Source organism: Phasianus colchicus, chromosome 16 (genome assembly GCF_987193195.1).
Source record: "Phasianus colchicus chromosome 16, bPhaCol1.hap1.1, whole genome shotgun sequence".
In the NCBI taxonomy this organism is placed as follows: domain Eukaryota; kingdom Metazoa; phylum Chordata; class Aves; order Galliformes; family Phasianidae; genus Phasianus; species Phasianus colchicus.
In genome coordinates this window covers 8,227,898-8,245,721 of record NC_143451.1, presented here as the reverse complement: position 1 = coordinate 8,245,721, position 17,824 = coordinate 8,227,898, and the positions used below count along the sequence as shown (strand labels likewise).

The 17,824-nt window shown below is 40.4% G+C and overlaps 1 long non-coding RNA gene across 2 annotated transcripts in view; it reads right to left on the bottom strand.

The window, feature by feature from the left end:
- Positions 1-14,179: 14,179 nt before the first annotated feature.
- Positions 14,180-17,824, bottom strand: part of LOC149915754 (uncharacterized) — a 38,556-nt gene continuing 34,911 nt past the window's right edge. For both annotated transcript variants that reach the window (XR_016471721.1, XR_016471722.1), the window contains exons 3-5: positions 16,374-16,428; positions 15,481-15,569; positions 14,180-14,665 (exon numbers count right to left, since the gene is read on the bottom strand). This is a non-coding gene — a long non-coding RNA (uncharacterized LOC149915754). The remainder of the gene's footprint in view (positions 14,666-15,480; positions 15,570-16,373; positions 16,429-17,824) is intronic.

Below are 17,824 nucleotides of genomic sequence, written 5' to 3'. Positions count from 1 at the left end.
GGGCAATACCTTCCAGACTGAATAAGGATGAAATCCATTGTGCTGGTATCAGATAATCACATCCAATATTCAAGGCAAGAGCTATGCTATGGAATCCAATTTGACATAGTGTGAACAAGAGGAGGGAAAAGCAGTTTATTGCTTCTGTTTTCCAGAGCAGGACCTCCTCAACACTTGGCAGCTAAATTGGGCAGAGCTGAGAGCACATCCCAGGCTGCTACCTTACCAAGACCACGCTCATCTATGGGAATTTTACTTAGCACCCAAACAAGGCCAGAGACCACCCCTCTCCTACAGGCTCCTTCAGAAGTATTATTGGGTAGGTATTTCAGAAGAGACTAACGTACATTTTCTTGAAGTGAACATCAGTAGAACAAGAATGGTGCAGTTTCATTATGGGAATATTCCAGCAGTTAGATAGATGTTGCATGTGCCTACACCTCTGCAACACACTGTAGGGCTATAAATGTGGAGGATCTGGCAGTACAATCAAATACAGGCTCTCAACACGTTTCTTTATGTAGTGTGGTATTTTTTCTTACTGCTAGCTTTGCCTAATCCACCAGTCTAGTACCATAAACTTTACACCAACAGTCAGACTGCTTACTCTGTACTCCCTACCTTCCCTACCTCTGCTTTGACATTAAATTTCAAGATGTCATCTGAGACCAAGTGTGAAACAAATGATAGCACTTTGTAGACCAGATATGCAAACAGACTTTAGAGAAAAAGTACAAAATATATTTTATAAATATAAAGCCAGTTTTAAATTGGGAAAAAATAATGCTTCTTCCAGCTTCTATTAATTTCCTTCATTGCATAAATTGCTAAAGCTTTGCTTCCGCTACAAGGCTTTTTTCCCCACAGAACGACTACTTTCTTTGCCATGCATTTTTATCATTTTCTTCAGTCTTTATGCCTTTTCTGGATCTTATCATGCTCATAGCATTTTACATGAATTTCTGCTTGTCCCAGCTGACTTATTTGTTAATAGATGCTCCATTTTTGGCATATGTATTTCTGTTTCCCCAGTGTCGAAAGAAAATTATACAACGTAGCAGTAAAATCACAGTTACACTAATGAACAGCTTCATATCCATATTTTCTTATTTAAACAACAGAAAAATCAACAGAAGCAATATGCCATTCAGTTACCGTTCCGATAATGTTTTTCTTTTTCGAAATAATTCTTATTCTTTTACTATATGCTCTGCCAGTTTGTACCTTATGCATCACTTGCATGGTTTGGTTGTGGCTTTGTTTTTTGCTTTGTTTTACCCTGCATTTTCAGCTGGCAGTATGAGAGGCTTATTCCTAGAACACGCGAGACATTGGGACCTGTTTTTTACTCTAGAGCTTTTTTGCCATCTTATGCAGGAGCACTTGATATGCAACACTGCACATGCTGTCAAGGAGACACTGACCTGGGACAAATCTCCAATCTGTATTTTGGTTTTGGAACCATAAACACAACATACCGAGAGTGCAATCCTGCCCTGTCTTCCAAACAAGCATCTCTATTCACAATGGCAGATGCAGTCTGATTCACCTGACTGCACTTGTTAATAATATGGAGGCAAGGTGTACTTTATCAATGGATGTGAGTCATTGTTCCCTTCAAGTAAAATCCTAAAAAGATTTAATTCTTACCTGAGGAAATTTGCATTACACATATTCAGAGAGAATAAAATATCATCTTTTTCATTGTTCTTAGAAGCTTTTATAAACTACCGAAGTCAACCTAAGGTATGGCAGAAAAGATTTACACAAAAAATCTTAATGAAATTCATCTGGATCTATTTACAAGACAGAATCTGCTCGGCAGGTATCTTTTAAGAACCTGCTTAGCAAAGCAGTGTATATATAAAGCCAGGTTCCAAAATTAAAAAAAACAGTGTGGTGCCATTCCCCACACATCGTTCTACTTAATGGTGCTTATACTTAGCTGTGAAATTCTTTAAATCAACCTGAGTAAAATCACACTGATGCCTCCGCCTGTGCTGGGGCATTACCCTGCTGAGTGCCACAGAGTGCAGTTGAGAAGTGCTGCAGCTGGAGGCCAGGTTCTACTCTTCCCACTGCCACCTACCCAGGCACAGTGCTCCTGGAGGACCTCTGTGCTTCAGCCCAAGTGCCCCCAGGAGTTTGCACGTAGGCTGCTTGAATCCCGCCCAAGTTTCACATGTCTGCAATGCTCCGCTGGCCTTGACATAGATAAAATCCAGTCAAGTAGAAAAGAGCCCATTTTATCTGCCCAAGGCAGGAAGACCCGATGAGGGGCACAGGCAATGTCTTTCCTGAATGTACATTCAAGTCCAAACCCCACTGATGCTTCCTCTAAGTCCACACAGGGCTAGCCTCAAACACAGGCAAGTAGCATGGACAGGCAGTCAAAGTGGCCTTCAGCCTGCTCAGCTGGCAGTGTAAATGCAGCCAGGTCAGTAGGGAGGGCAGAAGATGGCCTCGTCTCCCTGCTAACCTGCTGCATATCCACTCTTGTGCATCTAGAAGCTGTCAGCCCTTTATCAGGCCATACCATGACAGTTCTATGCTGCTCTGCTTTCTCTCTATCTTCTGGTTGCTTTGTGATCTGTCATCCACACATTAACCAAACAGACAGCAACAGTTTACAAGCAATCACCAGGAAAACTCATCAGTCCTTCCGGGCAAGGTTTTGCATTGTCTCAGGCTGTCCTGCACCCTAAGAGGTGTTGAAGTGCTTCCTCCAATTGGTGTGAATGGTGGGTGGATGCTATGCCCATTAGTGCAACTGCAGCTACATCAGAGGCATGCTTTCACGGAAGCCATTAATATATTTTAAACTAAGTACATTTTTTTTCTACTGGCATTTTCTTTAATGTTTTTAAGCTTTAGAACTACCTTCTTTCCTTCCTTCCTTCCGAGAATATTAGCCTTTCCCTGCCAGATCTCCAGCTGGAATAAATTTGGCCTCCAAACCCCAATTCAATTAAATAACGTGAACTTGTGCTTTCAGTTAAATAGGCTATTCACATGCTTAATGCTCACAGATAAATGTTTGGCTTGTGTAGGACGTCAGATGCAATTCAGAGAAGAACACGCCCAAGTCCAGCTTGTTCACCTGGGAAACAATGCATGCCCCAAACAAGCTTTTCTAAACTTGGAAAAACCCAACTTCCCCAGTGCTTAATTACAATCAGATATCATGGAACATAAACAGCACGGAATAACATAATAACTTCAAATGGGGAACAGTCATATTTGAGTAACTGAAGCATGAATATAGTTCACCTAGGCAAGAGATAAATTACATTACCAAAGTGTGGTAGTGTTGTCTAATTAGTTTGAGTAGGCATGACAGAAGATGGTATTATTCAGAAAAGCTCAATTTCCCAAAGTAAGGAATTGTTTCTGTAGAGCCTGATCTGTTTTGGAATGGTGTTTTTAACAGATTCATTTATTTATAGAATACTGCTTTAAAGAGGACTTCACAGAACAGGAAAACATGAGCTTGTAAGCAGAGGCAGATGCCGCTGCCCCTGTCACTTGGTGTCTATAAACTGCCTGGATCCATATCTGCTCTTCTCCAAACAGATCCTACAGATCTTTGTGCTCAGATTCTGAAGCTGGTTCTGATCGGGTCATGTCCCTGCACCATGCTATCTGCTGTGTCCCTGGCCTTCAAAAAACAACACAGTAATTCCTGCTTCACGATGCACTTAAATTCCAAAATATACATCGAGGTACCCAAACATTTCTATGCATCTTACTGGGAAATGACACATCTTCAGAAACTGGTGAAATAGAATCATATTATTTCTGAACTCGGCAACTATTTTTCTTTTGAGGTACAAAACATACGGATTGTGGCTAAAATTTACAGATGATCAGTGTACAGTTCCAGAACAGCTTGCATTCCCACACAGCCAGTCCTGCCAGAATACAGACATTTTGCTGTCACCCAACCCTAGTTCTGTAAGTCAGTTCCACTAAGGTGGATAAAAAGGTCTTTCCTGCCCATCGATCACAGAAATCCAATTTGGAGACCTGTTTTCTCAACATGACAGTTACAGGAGATGGATCTGATTAAATATTTCTGTTCCAATCAAGAAGCATCTCTCGGGTAATCCTGTGACTGCAAACCAATCCTTCCCACAGCTCAGCCAGACACTGCCCAGGGTTATGCTGAGCTCTGCTTTCTCCCAACCTGCAAACCACTGCACCTGGATACCAGTGCATGAGGCATCTGTAGCACAGTGAGCAGAGGCAGGGCTCCTTCACCTGTGTACTGGTATCCTTGAGATCTTTCAAGGATTGCTCACAATCTAAGAGCATTCAAGGCTTTCACATCTTCCCTATATTACCTGCAGAACAACACTCACCCACTCTCACACATCTCCCCTTAATGTTTCCCAGTCAAAACACTGATCGAATTGATGGTGTGCTTCATTAATGCCTGGCTGGCCAGATGTCAAGGCTCCAGGTGCTGCCTAGTTACCAAGCAGCAAAGACAGTACTAGCAAGTATGGTGATACTGAATTTGATTTACATTTCAAGGCAACCTCTTCCCTACAGGTACGTTCTGTTACAGGTCTCTTCATGGCACAGGAACAGTAAGTGATCAAATACATTTCTTGAAGCTCTGCCAATGGCTATTTGCTGTGTTTGTGACTGCTTAAGACTATGTCTTTGACATTGCTCTTAGCTGAGTAATTGTGGATTAACTCCTACAAAACCAGTTACCTCAGTATTTCATCTTAAATTGGAATTGACACTAGCTGAATAATCATCAAGTAAAGAATAGCAAAACACATAGGCTTTGTTTTTCCCTCCAGAATGCTGTAGCTAAGGCTATTTTGGACCAATACAACACAAAATAGTGTCCCCACCAACACCCATCACCCAACAACCCATCACACTTAGGCTACAGATACCCAGAAGCACAGAGGGCTTCCCAGGGTGAGCACCAGTTTCAGAGCACCTCTTTATTTCTGCCAGTCTGCTTCTGCGACACGCTTAGCCTGCTGCTGTGCTGCCCTGACCAAATGTTCTGACAGGTCTGACAGTCTTCAGCTCCAATCGCTGCCCTCATCCTTCAGCTCCTTTTACAACATCATTCCCTTTCCCCAGCTCAGCATGGAATGCCTGAAAAGCTTCACGGCACACTTATTAGATGGATTTGAAAAAGAAAAATGCTCCCAAGAAAACCTACCTTTGAAAAAGTGCTGTTTGGAAAATGTTTGAGTTCCCAGATTCCACGTTTGCAGTAGTGTTAAACAAGCTTTCGGTTCCAGGCCAAGTGATACATTTTTGTAATTGAGGATGCAATGTAAATGATCTTCTCTATTCTAAAAAATGACCATTTTCCATTCAAAATACCTCATTTTAACTGGTTTTTCTAAAACCACATTTTTAGGCACAAGAAAAAATAAAAGCTCCCAAAACTCCATTTCCCAAAAAACCCTCACTAGATTCCTTTTAAAATGGCAATCACAATGACTTGTGCTGAAAGAACAACCAATACAGGCACTTTCTGCCTCTCCCCAGCTACCCTTTACAACAGTCTGTCCACCAATCCAATTGTTCCATCTGTTTCCAAACAAAATTGCATTTTACTACTAGGATGTTCTCTGTCCAAATACTAAACAGCTTGTAGCTAAGTATTAATCCATAAAAACCTGGAAACAATATCTTATTAATTCACAAAAATCATTATTCCAGCACACATTCTGGAGCCAGTTCATTACAGTTAAGCCCAAATTTACACCACGATCAGTGGAAAACTTTCCAAAATTTTTTTACCTATAATGAGACAAACTGGTTTCTAAACCTCATTCTACCAAATAAAAGGTCTATGGCAGAAATCTGGTTAAGGGAAAAGAAGTGACCTTGAAGTATATGTAATCCTGATGCAATAGTTATCTCTTCATTAGTAAATAATGAGACAGGTATTCTTTGGTTTTAAATATGCTGTAACCAGGACACTTCAAAAAAAGACCAAGCTCTGTTCCAAAGATTTCTTCAGGAAGGCTATCCTTCAATCCAATCCACTTGTTTCCAAGTATGTATCTGTCTGAGGTCCTAAAAGCAAAGGAAGCCTAAAATTCACAGAAATAGAACTCTACTGACACCCAACAACTAATATATATATATATATATATTTTGTGTGTGTGTGTGTGTATATATATATATATATAGGTATATAGATACACAGATGTATGTGTATGTGTGTATACGTGCAAATATATGTTTACCTTCTAATATCAGAAAAGCTTTCTATATTTATATGGAAGCCCTTTCATTACTGACTAACAATATATGATCATTTTTCATGTGGCTACACCAGGCACTAAGATTTTCCCTCCTGTTCTTCCTAGTTTCCAGAATCAAAGTGCTTCATGAATCATGAAGGTTAAATACAAAAAAACAGGCATTACCACACATAACCATGTGGTTAATTGCTGTCTGCCTTTACTGCTAATTGCTAAACAACAGCAAACAGGCACACCTACTACAGGCTTCTGAAAATAAACAAACACAGCATATGCTCTAATGTTCTCTTTACATCACTTTTGTCTTCCAAAACAGAACAGCTAAAATTCACAGATCTTGTCCCTAAATCTCCTTTCCTTTACTCTTCTTTTCAGCAGGTCAGTTCCTCTGGCTGAGAACTCCTCCATTAATCCAAGACAGAGGAGTATCATTCCACACAGAAAGACTTCAAAGCAGTTCCTGTAAAATAAGTCATCTGCTCTCTATCCTCTAAGCTCTCCCCCCCTTTCTCATACACAAGCTGGGTTAATTCCACTCCTGCTTTTAATGAAAATGCTGAGCTGATGTTCCTTCAATGCCAGAAAAAAGATATTATCAGCCATATCCCGCACCAAACACAACCAGAATGAAAAATAAAAGAGACTTAACACTCACCATAGGGTGGTTTAGGGAGATGAAGTTTCATCACTTCACCAACTGTATCTTCCAGGTTTAAGTCGCTTAAGGAAAGGGAAAAGTTTTCGCTGAGGGATGCAGCCTCTGTACTCCACTGTTTTGGCATTCCCAGCCCTCCTGGGCTCCCTGGGCCCTTGCCAGCCCTTCTTCTGGGTTATCTTATAGATTTCTCATTGCTGTCAAGAAGGAGAAAAGAAGGATGCAATTCTTTTTGCACCCTGCAGTGCATTTTGTCTGTGAGACTGAGCCTGGCTGGTCATGAAAGCAAATCTCCCCTTTTGAAACAAATGTTGATCATGCAAGGAATTGTCCTTAACAAAAAGCACTCCAGCCTCCCTGCAAACTGTAAATGCATCAGTAGCTTTGAGCCCGAGCCTCTGAATATGCAAATACAATTTGATTTACCAGATGAAATGCATTGTCAAAGGGTCTCCAAGAAAGGGGAGTGCATAGATCACAGACAACACATTTCTCAGATCAAATCAATGGATTCAGACAGGAAAATAGTGTAAGTATTTGCTGGAATGATATACCATCTGCATGCTGTTTCTCTTGAGTTTCCATATCACATTTGTATTAACTTCCTCATTACAATCCCTGCAGCCATTTTATTTTTTTTCTCACTTTCCCATGACATTAATCAAGTTCTGCTGGAGAACAAGTGTTTCTTCACATTGAATTTCATTTTCTCTCTATAGAAGCAGACTAGCAAGAACCATATTTTCTGGTCTATTCTCAGCCATGCCATGTTCCTGACACACGAGCTGAAAACCTTGGAAGGCAAAAACCTTGCCAAAAAATTCAAGATGGCATGCAAAGAGGATAAAATAAGTAACAGAAGTAATTAGGGAGCTGTAGCTGCTACTTTACAAGAGAAGACTGAAAAAACTGAAATTGTGTAACCAGGCTGAATGACAACTAAATTATCACATCTACAGGCTTTTGAATCGTTACAGCCCAAATCTCCAAAGACTTAAGAATCAGCAGGATGTAAGCACTTGTATGGCTCCAACGAGTCAGGTCAACTGGCCAGAAACTGCTTTTTTCCTCATTCATTTGAGAAGGATTTTTAATTTCATCATCTCATCACTGGAACCAGCAGTTACTGGAAATTTACATAACTCGCTCCTTGTTTCAGGAAAAACAACGGAATCACAGCTGAAGGAATTAAAGGATATTCAGCATTATCTATCAAAAAAACAAGTAATGTAAAACTGAAATTAAAAAGTCAAAGTATAAGGTGAGATTCTCTTATTTGCAGATCAGCATCAATGGAGAAAACAGTAATAGCAGAAAATGAAAGCATCAGTTTCTTACACATTTAAAAGTAAGGCAGCCAAAATTCCAGTGAGAAGAACGTTACTTCTGGAAGTGAATAGATTTTTACATGTAATTCATATATTGCATTTATAAACTGCTGTATTGCCACCTGTGCAAAGCGAGTCTGATAAACTAGAAAGACAGCTAGCTAGTATGAACGTAGATACTTAGCCATCCTCCAAATCAGAGGTATCTAACAACAATATGCTCTTGTATCAGTTGCTTTTTTTCCACATTTCTTGGCTAGCACCCATTTACTATGAATATAAATTATGCATTTGTGCCTATTGCTTTATCTTTTCCATGCCTCTCGGATCAAGCTGTTATCCATCTTGCCAATAGTTATTTATTACTCTGTGATTATAGGCAAAGTAAGTAGTGAACTATTAAATCACAAATCAACACTTATCACCACAGCCAAACTCCTATTGCTAGAAAGGAATTGCTGAATTTTATGTGGTTAAGAGTTTACTTTTCTTTTGCAGTTGAGATAATAGATGGTCATGGCAAACCTTTTTCCCAGGAAACTGGCAGTTGGAGTAAGTACTCTATAGCTCATTTTTAGAATGTAAGCAGAGGAATTGTTCTTGATACATATCCTAGGCATAGAGCTATGTCCAAAGTATGTGAAAACAATAGCAAATTTATTTTGGGCTTTACCTTACAGCGTGCTCTAAAAAAAGTGTTGGCATTTATCAGCTCACTTCTTTATCCTTTCGACCGGCTAGAGATGGATTATGCATGTAGGTACAAGGCAAGTGATGCGGACAACCTTCCTCCCATCATTTAGAACTCTCCCCAAAAACAAAGCACGATTGCTCTCATTAAGGAGCAAATACAGCACAGATATGGGCACGCTTCTCCACCTGCAGGAGAAACAATGAGGAAAAAAGGATGCCAAACTTTAGCACCATCTTTCCAAGCAAATGCACCTTGAAAGGAGAGCCAAGTATCAGCCTGCACCATCACTTGTGCATTTATGTTTTTGAAGATCTGGTTATATTACTTATATTGGCTCTGAAACACACACACAGCCATGCAGTGATGGCAACAAGCCCTTACAAGGAAACAGTGAGACAAAAAAACATTACAGACATTTAGATCAGGTATAAATCAAATGCACATATTCTGTACGAGAACCTATGTTTAACTGATAATCAAATAACCTATCCAAGAGCCATTGCTAACCAGACGCTGAAAAAACTTACTCTGAAAGAATTCAAAATCAAGCCCAAATTGTTTTTGTTTTTGTTTTTTAAAAAGCAGTTAGGTTTGACATGGCTAAATGAAAGACTTTTTTTTTTTTTATAAGCAACTGCAAGCCTTCTGCCAACAGCTGACTCGCTGCCAAAAGGCCATGTTTATAAAGGTTGCTAGCAAATCACTGGCTCAGTTCTGCCTCCCAAACCTATGAAGTTGAAAAAGAAATATCTCCAATACTCAGAGATACATTCAGTGCTCCAAAAAGCAACCATGGTAGCAAAAAATATTTTTTTAAGCAAAGTAGGAAAACACTAGGGCAATAGATAAAGCCTCTCTCTGATATCTCTGCACATAATACCTAGTCCATGAGTATTTCATAGTCTCTCCTGCAACAAGTGTCTTAAGACAGCTAGTTACTATTTTCCTTTTGGAACACCGTACTCAGAGGTGAGGATTTAGCCAGCAGTAAAGCCTAATCCAAGTCACCATGGTTCTGGCATGAGCTCCATCTCTGCTACCAGGGAGCTCTCCCCTCTTACCCCTACACCTAACCTCCCCCATGGCACATTTCCTCCTACTCACCATCTTGGCAAAACCACACACAGTACTGAGCCCCTGCACTCGTACAGAACCCTCCTCACAGTGACTTTTGCTTTCCAGCTGAAAGAAGTTCTTCCAAATGTCTGTTTTCCAGGCTCCAACTTCTGCATCCTAATAGCAGAAGCCTGCATACATTTAGGGAGGTACTAAGCATGCTTAGGAATAAAAAATCATGCACTGGTACAACGGGGAACTTTTCATTATAATACGAAATTATAACATGACTCTTTAAGCGCTTAGAATTATCCCTCCTCCTTTTCACCAGAATGTTTTACCTCTTGGGGGATTCTCTTGCCTCTGAAAATCCATCTTGGCAGGACTGAGGTTTTATTTTGGCTGAGATTGCTTATACATCCTGAAAAAAACATGGTAAATCATGATTCCCAACCATTTTGGTCAGATTTTGCTGTTGTGGCAGCCTGAGATTTAAAGTCACTTCTTATACTCACAGAATGGTTGAATCTTCAGCAGATATGAGCAGGCATAGCTCTGCTTTGACTTCAGCACAAGATGTCTAATGAAAATACATGTTGATAACTTTGGAACCCAAAATCGGGTGTCCCTGCCTGACCCCTCATACAGCAAGGAGGGTAAATAATAGACTTTCTTCAAATGCGTTATTCATTTCTCTTCCAAAAATAGACCCTACAGACTATCAATAAAATGGCTTTTTTCTGATGCAGTTAATTATACAATGGAACACGGAGATCCAGCAAATCTCCAGAGTATCAGCAGAAAGCAGTTATGAGAGACCTCAGCCCAGGAAAGCACGTAAAACATTGGTTAAAACATGCTGATTTCTTTCAAAAGAGCCCAAAGGTTTTCAGTTCCCAGAAAACACTTCTATTATGAGTTTGCTAATACTGATGTAAAATCAGGGTGCTTTGGGTTTCATCTGTGCAAGATCTAATGGAGAGCTTAACTGTCCTTTTGTTTTTGAAGCCAATCTCTTGTTTTTCTTCTCCCCGTTACAGGCATTTTCAAACAAAGTCCTGGAAGAAACGTGTGCTGAGGGTTCTCAAAATCCTGCAGCTGGGAGAAAAGCACAAGGGAATTATTACTGTTTCTATTTATTTGTCTTGAAATATTACCCAAAATGTCATACAACACGATAGCAAGCAAGACCTCCACGGAGAATAATTCACTGTCTAAATAAAAAAGCCCAGCCAAATGCCTCCCTGGGTGCTCATATCATGCCAGCCACTTCTTAGATTCTATCAACCCAGCTGCCATAGCCAGCTCGCAATAACCACTGATCTTTCCCTTTTCTTTGTCTCCCACTGCAGCTTTGCATTAAAGCCTATGTACAGGAAGAGACACAGCAGAGACTGGAAAAGAGTCAGACTGATGCTGCCTAGATAAGCAAGCTTCCAGCCACAAAGCAGAGGCACTCCTTGGCCAGTGTTATGTTTTCAGGACTGTCCTGACAGTTTCTTTCTGCCCTCCTTGTTCAGGGGTAGAGGATTCTTCTACTTCAACATCATGTGGAACCCACACAAAGATATCATTTTCCAAAGGGATGTTTAGTGTGATTTTCCAATAATTAAGATATTTAGTTAAATTGAAAATTCTTTCAGTCCTCACTTGGTCTGCATATAACTACATCTCTTTAGATCTGGCACCACCCTCAAGGAGCAGTGCCTTGCGCAGACCAAGCCCACCCCTCCCCACATCCTCAGTGTTAGCTGCTTGAAGTTACCCAGTACCTATAGAATCCAATTTGCAGATCTAAGGGCACCAAATTCCCTTGAAAAATATCTTTTTTTCTCTTGTGTTTTTTTTTCTTCTTCCCAGCTGAAGCAATTACTACTTGTCATAAATAAAAGCTGCCAGCTATGACAAACATTCAGTTCACTGTTCTAAAAATGTTTTATAATTGTTTCTCTCTCCAGCAAAGAATTTTCTAACTATTCTATAGTGCATCCAGCCAGTGAGGGGGATGTAATGCAAGGAGTACTGATAAGGCTATCTATCTCTCAGTCAGAGGGACTGGAGACCCCAGAGTGCACTCACTAAATGGAAAGTGTTGCAGCACACCAGTAAATCCCTTAAAATTACATTACAAGTGAGGATGCTCAAGAAATACTATCATGCAGAATGAAAACATGATATCTAACATGCTAAAACCATGCCCTTTCCAGATCTGGGATATAGTTCTTAGCTTTTAAACTGTCATTTCACAAAGAACATGTATGAATAAAATAGAGTCTTTGGTAATTAACGTGCAGTATAGAGTTGAAGAACGAATAGTGATGCAGAACAGGGCACTACTCTTGAAGATAGCATGGCCTGCAGATGAGGACTGAGAGAAATTAGCAAGTTCACTAAGAAAATAACTCTTGCTTTAGGTGATGACTTTCTTGCAGTGTCTGAAACAGAGCTGCTTAAAACCACCTTGTCAAGCAATTATAGATATTCAGAGAGATTTTGGTTTGCAAAAGTTCCACATTTCCATATTTTCTCTTTTATATTTATCGTTCAAATAATTCTAAAATGAAAAGAAACAAAAGTCTTTGTTTAAATGGATGGGGCCCTACAACAAGGAGAAGTGATATTTCATTGATCTTTTGAGCCTCCTCCAATGTATGAATTTTGGTGGAAAACACAAAATGGGAGAAGAATTGGGGAAAAAAATGAGCACTAACGAGTGGCTAAAGGTGTTCCCTTTGTTTAACCTAAAAAAATACAAAGCCAGTGTGGTAGCCAGTGATAGGCTTTCCATACATTAAATGCTATTATAGAAAGATTATAAATCCCAGGTTATTCTCCACCCTTGTGAGTGAGAGCAAGAAGGAAAGAGGAGAAAAATTGTGCTTTATTAGAAGCAAAAGTTCTTTTGGGGCACTAAGAAAAAAAAATCTCAGTAAAGAATTGAGATATGCTGCTTTTGGATGTGCAAAAAGCCCTTCACTGCAGTTGTTAAGAATAGTTAGACTGTGAGATGTCTTGGGAGCTGTGTGGGCTGACTTGATCCTTCCTCAGAGCAGCACCTTCAGATAGAATTTCTCTGGAGGCTCTCTGCAGCCTTTCACTCGCAGCTTTTTGTGTGATACTCTGGTGTGAAATCAAGTGGAAACATTATTGCTTGCCTTCCTGTGGCCAGTTACACCGGTAAGTATCTGACTGGGGAATTGAGAGGAAGAAGTCTTCATGCCAAATGAGAGAAAGGTTGTCAAAGGCAGCCTTCAGGCCACAGCTTGGGCAATGAGGGAACGATCACATAAATGCTCACAGCAAATCCAGCTGTAAAAAAACAGCCCTGAGTCTGTATAGGCAATACACCTTTAAGGGAGAGATTTTATACAGAAATTAGAACTGCCACGTAGAAAGGTACAGCTTCTGCTTAGCAAAATGGAATACTTTCCAATGGGGTCACGATTCCCACAGCTAGATTTTGATGGTTACACAAATGATTAGGAAGATGCTGGCTGAGGAGGTAGACTGAGAGCTTGTAAAGCTAGGTCTCACTGTGCTCTCAATGTAATCCAAACTCCTATGGGAGAAGAGCTAGACCACTACAAGAGAGCTATTTTGCAGCAAGCAGGATGATTTTTCTCTCGTGGCAGCAGGAGTTTCAGGCACTTACTTCAGTTGCCACAGCAGCCACCTCCGGTGTCCACTGACCAACATCTCACTGCCTGGAAGTCCTGCTTCCTTCCCATGAAACACTGCATTCATGCAAGCAGTTCCTGCCATTTAGTTTTACTTCATCTCCAGAAAGAGGAATGGATGTCACTACATCTGCTCAACTGACAAGATATGGTTGGCTGTCATTGCTCCCTCTTATCTCTGAGCTGTTCCTCTCTTACCCAAACCTGTTGGTTCTTGTAGGATATTCTGGTTGTTTGATAAAACACGTGCAGAAAGGAATCCTGCCCTCATACCAGGTAGTAGAGTCATGCTGCTGCTAAATCAACTCAGTCTTATTACAAAGCATTGGGATAAAATAAATGCTAATTAGTCTTTTTTTTTTTTTTAATTGAACATAGGGAGATCTGGATGAGAGCTAGTATTTTCCAAAAAGACATATGCTTTTAGGTATTCTCAGGTTTTGGAAACACTAACAGCCCATTTTCAGAAAGCCCTGGGCACTCCTAATTTGGGGAAGAAAAAAAAATAAATCAAGATTTGTATCTGAACATCTGAGGCCATCTCAAAACAGCACACTCAAAACAGATTCACATATAAATTCAAGCAATATAAGCAATAGGCATTAAGCTGAGAAACTTCAGGCAGTAAGCTATCCTTCAGAGGGAGTTGCTGCAGTCCCCAGAGCCCTCCAGCAACTTTGCTGACAGGGTAGGGAGCATGATGCATGTGCACTGTTCCTAATCAGTGGCAAGGCTTCAGCCCTGCAAAGTTCGTCAAACAGTTTAACACAATGGAGCAGCATAATGCAATTCATTCCAAAGTTGCTCTATTCCCACTTAAAATGACAGCTGGACCATGTTTACCGTGAAATTGCATTTGTTCTTATAGTACTTGCTTTTCAGATACTGAGAAACGTAAATCCTGTGGCTAATGCTAAGCCACTGCCTGGGTAGGTAACCATGGCTCCAGGCTTGTATTAGACATGGGGATACATAAGAGCCTCCGACAGAGCTCAGCATCATACCTGTAAGGGAAGGTTGGGTTGTGAACATTCCCACTCCTTTTTCATCAGTGCATTTCTGATCCATCCAGACACAAACCTCTTCACTCAGCTCAGTGCACAACTGAGCTCTGTTTCACTGCCAGAAGTGACATGCACACACACAAAAAACCACTTCTACAACAGTGATTGATGCCCAGTGTCCCAGCAGAGATTGCAGAAAGGTACTAATGGCATAGTATCAGCCAAGGTGCATTTTGGCAATGATAATATACACCATGGTGAAAGAGAAGACAAATGAAAACCTACTCCCTTATTCAGAAGCCAAAGAAAATAGGTTAGATATGTCCAATGCAGGGGAAAACTTCTTAGTTATAACCCAGCTTGGTTCAACTGGCAGCCACCTGGTGATTTGACTACATCACTCCTCTTCATCCTGTAGGTCCTCAGACACAGGTCCTTCATGCACCATCTACAGCCAAGCCTCACTGCAACACCTTCAGAGTTCTGCCTCTCTGTGACTGCCTTCCTTTACCATGCATCTCTTCACTCAAAGGACACTCCTCCTGTCACAGTCCCCCCACTCCCTTTTGTAGGCCTTTTCAAAGTTTATCCTGTTTATCCCTGTGCCCACACTGAGAAACTCTCTGGAAAATCATTTTGGCCACAGAGAAATATAAGACACACCCAAGTTATTTTCTGCTATTCCTTTTCTGCTAAACCTGGTCTGTAGGGCTGACTCTGCTCCAAGCTCCTTCAGCCCATTGCCAAGAGAGTGAGCCAGTTCAGACCGTACCCTGGCTCTAACCAGACCTCCACAAGTCTCCCTCCAGCCTCACCTTTCTTCCTCCTTACTAGCACGAGTGCTGCATCTTAAAAGTGCACATGGCCACAGCACATCATCCATACCGCTCACCTGAGCAGATTGCTGTTTTAAGGAGAGAATAACAAAATATCAGAATTGCAGAGGCAACACCAATATGCACAGTGAGAAATAGTAAAAAATAAACGACAGGAATGTACAAATACATATTTCATGCAAAATGGATGTGGAAAGGAAAACATCTAAATTTAGTATTTGTGCACTGAGGAGGTAGCTGCTGTGTTGGAAGCTCGCTTACTTGTAAGAGTTCTCACAGTTAAGACATTTAAATTCTCACAGCCTAATTTCCAGCAGTGCTCATCACCTCTCATCGGTTTAATAGCTTCAGGGAGAGCTCAGTTGTACTCAGTAAATGCCTGACTTTCAGACATACTTTAAATTTGTTGTTTTGCAGATCATAATTTGAATCCACAGCCTTTTGAAGTCTCAAAGGGCTGAAATTTGCACTGTCAGAGATGTCCAATTAGCCCATTTGCACCTGCAATTCATTTACAGTCTTGAAGACACTGACCGGAGTAATTTCCAATGCAAAACTGAGTTTGGAAAAAATATATTGTTTCATAAAATCATTGTTAGGGAATATAATTTGCTTGTAATATGAAGAAATCAACCATCTCAAGTGACAGAATAGTGAAATGGAATACTGCTGTGCAGACAAACCAAGCCAGCAGCTCCTGGTAAAAGCAGTCCTTACAAACAATTCCAGATCTTTCTTAAATAAATACATGCACAAAACAACACGGCTGATGCTAAAAACAATAGACACAAATGATGCAATTAGTCCAGAGCCCACAGAGGCAGAGTCGTCCTGCCTCCGCAACCCAGCATCAGTGTTGGCCTGTTCCTCACCTCTTCATCTTCTGGCAGCAAGGATCAAACTATTCACCCTTACACCAAGACAGTACTGTAAGCAGAGCAACAGGAACACTGAATTAACAGCATATTCATACTTCGTAAATTTGGTCTGACTTTGGCAGGGAGTTTAATCAAAGAAAAAGAAACACCGGGAAATCCTACTGCCCTTACTGTGTTTTTAGATTTATTACTGATATTACATTTGACAGTTTCTTTTTTCAAAGCAAAAACTTAAAAGTTTAGCATTTGAAAATAAAATGAGCTGTTCATTTCACACTGAATAAAACATCTGGGTTGAAATGATGAGGTTTTTTTCCTTCTGCAAGGATGAAAACTACCTGAATTTTGTCCCAAATACATTTTCTTATTTCTTATTATAAGAAGTAGTATCATGTTCATAACACTCACTGCCTCTCAAGGAACCTCATGCCCATGCTGGGTTGGTGTTCTTTGAGCCTGTGAACCTGTATCTCAGACTATGTTTACAAAGCGATGCACAAAAGCCTGTATGTATATGAAAGGAAATGACAGCTACACTGCTAACTGTGTGGTGAAGGGGGAGAAGTATGTCCATAAACAGTTCAGATCTACTGAATAGTTCTGCAATTTGTTTTGTGAAATCATCTCATTTTGCCAAATTCCTTCAGCATTCTGCAAAGAATGGATCCTATCGTATTATCTACTGGTACTGAAATCAGCTGATTATATTTCCATTATGACAAAGAGTGCTCGCAGAATCTATTACAGGAAGGTTTTTATTCTCCTGCATCAAAGCATTCAAAGTATTATTTACACTGTTATGATTTAGCATAACTTGAATACAGGTGCCCACACCTTTCCAAGATGCCAGAATGATTACAATGTTATGAAGATTAATAGGATAAAGGGATGATATCTGTCACCCCATGACAGTACTTCTGAAGGAATAGCGCATAAAGAGGACAACCAATCCTATTTTCCAAAGCATAGAAATTCATACAGGAGCTGAGCTAGAGCTATAGCGTAGGATGGATTCCAGTACATGGAATGATTAACATGAAGATACCTCCTGTAATCATTATACCACATCCTTCATTCCTGGTTAGTGCAAAGGGGAACACCGAAGGGTAGGAGAGATTCACCCCCTAGCATTGCTTTGTAAGAATTTTAGCCTTAGAAGGGCCTAAAATGGTCACAGCTTTTTCCAACTTGTGCAAGATGGTATTTTACCCAGGAAGTCCTTCACCAGGCACATAACTTCTGAGCTGATCTTATTTTTAGGAAAGGCATCCAGTTTTGATTTAAAGATTTCATGTGGCAATGAATCCAGCACAATCCAAGGTAAATTGTTCAAATGATTAATTCCCCCTGCAGCACAAACTTAAAGCTATTTCTAGACATAATGCATCTGCTCCTTCTTTGGTTTTCAGAAATCAGGTGAGATGATTCTACTGGTGCCTGAAGGG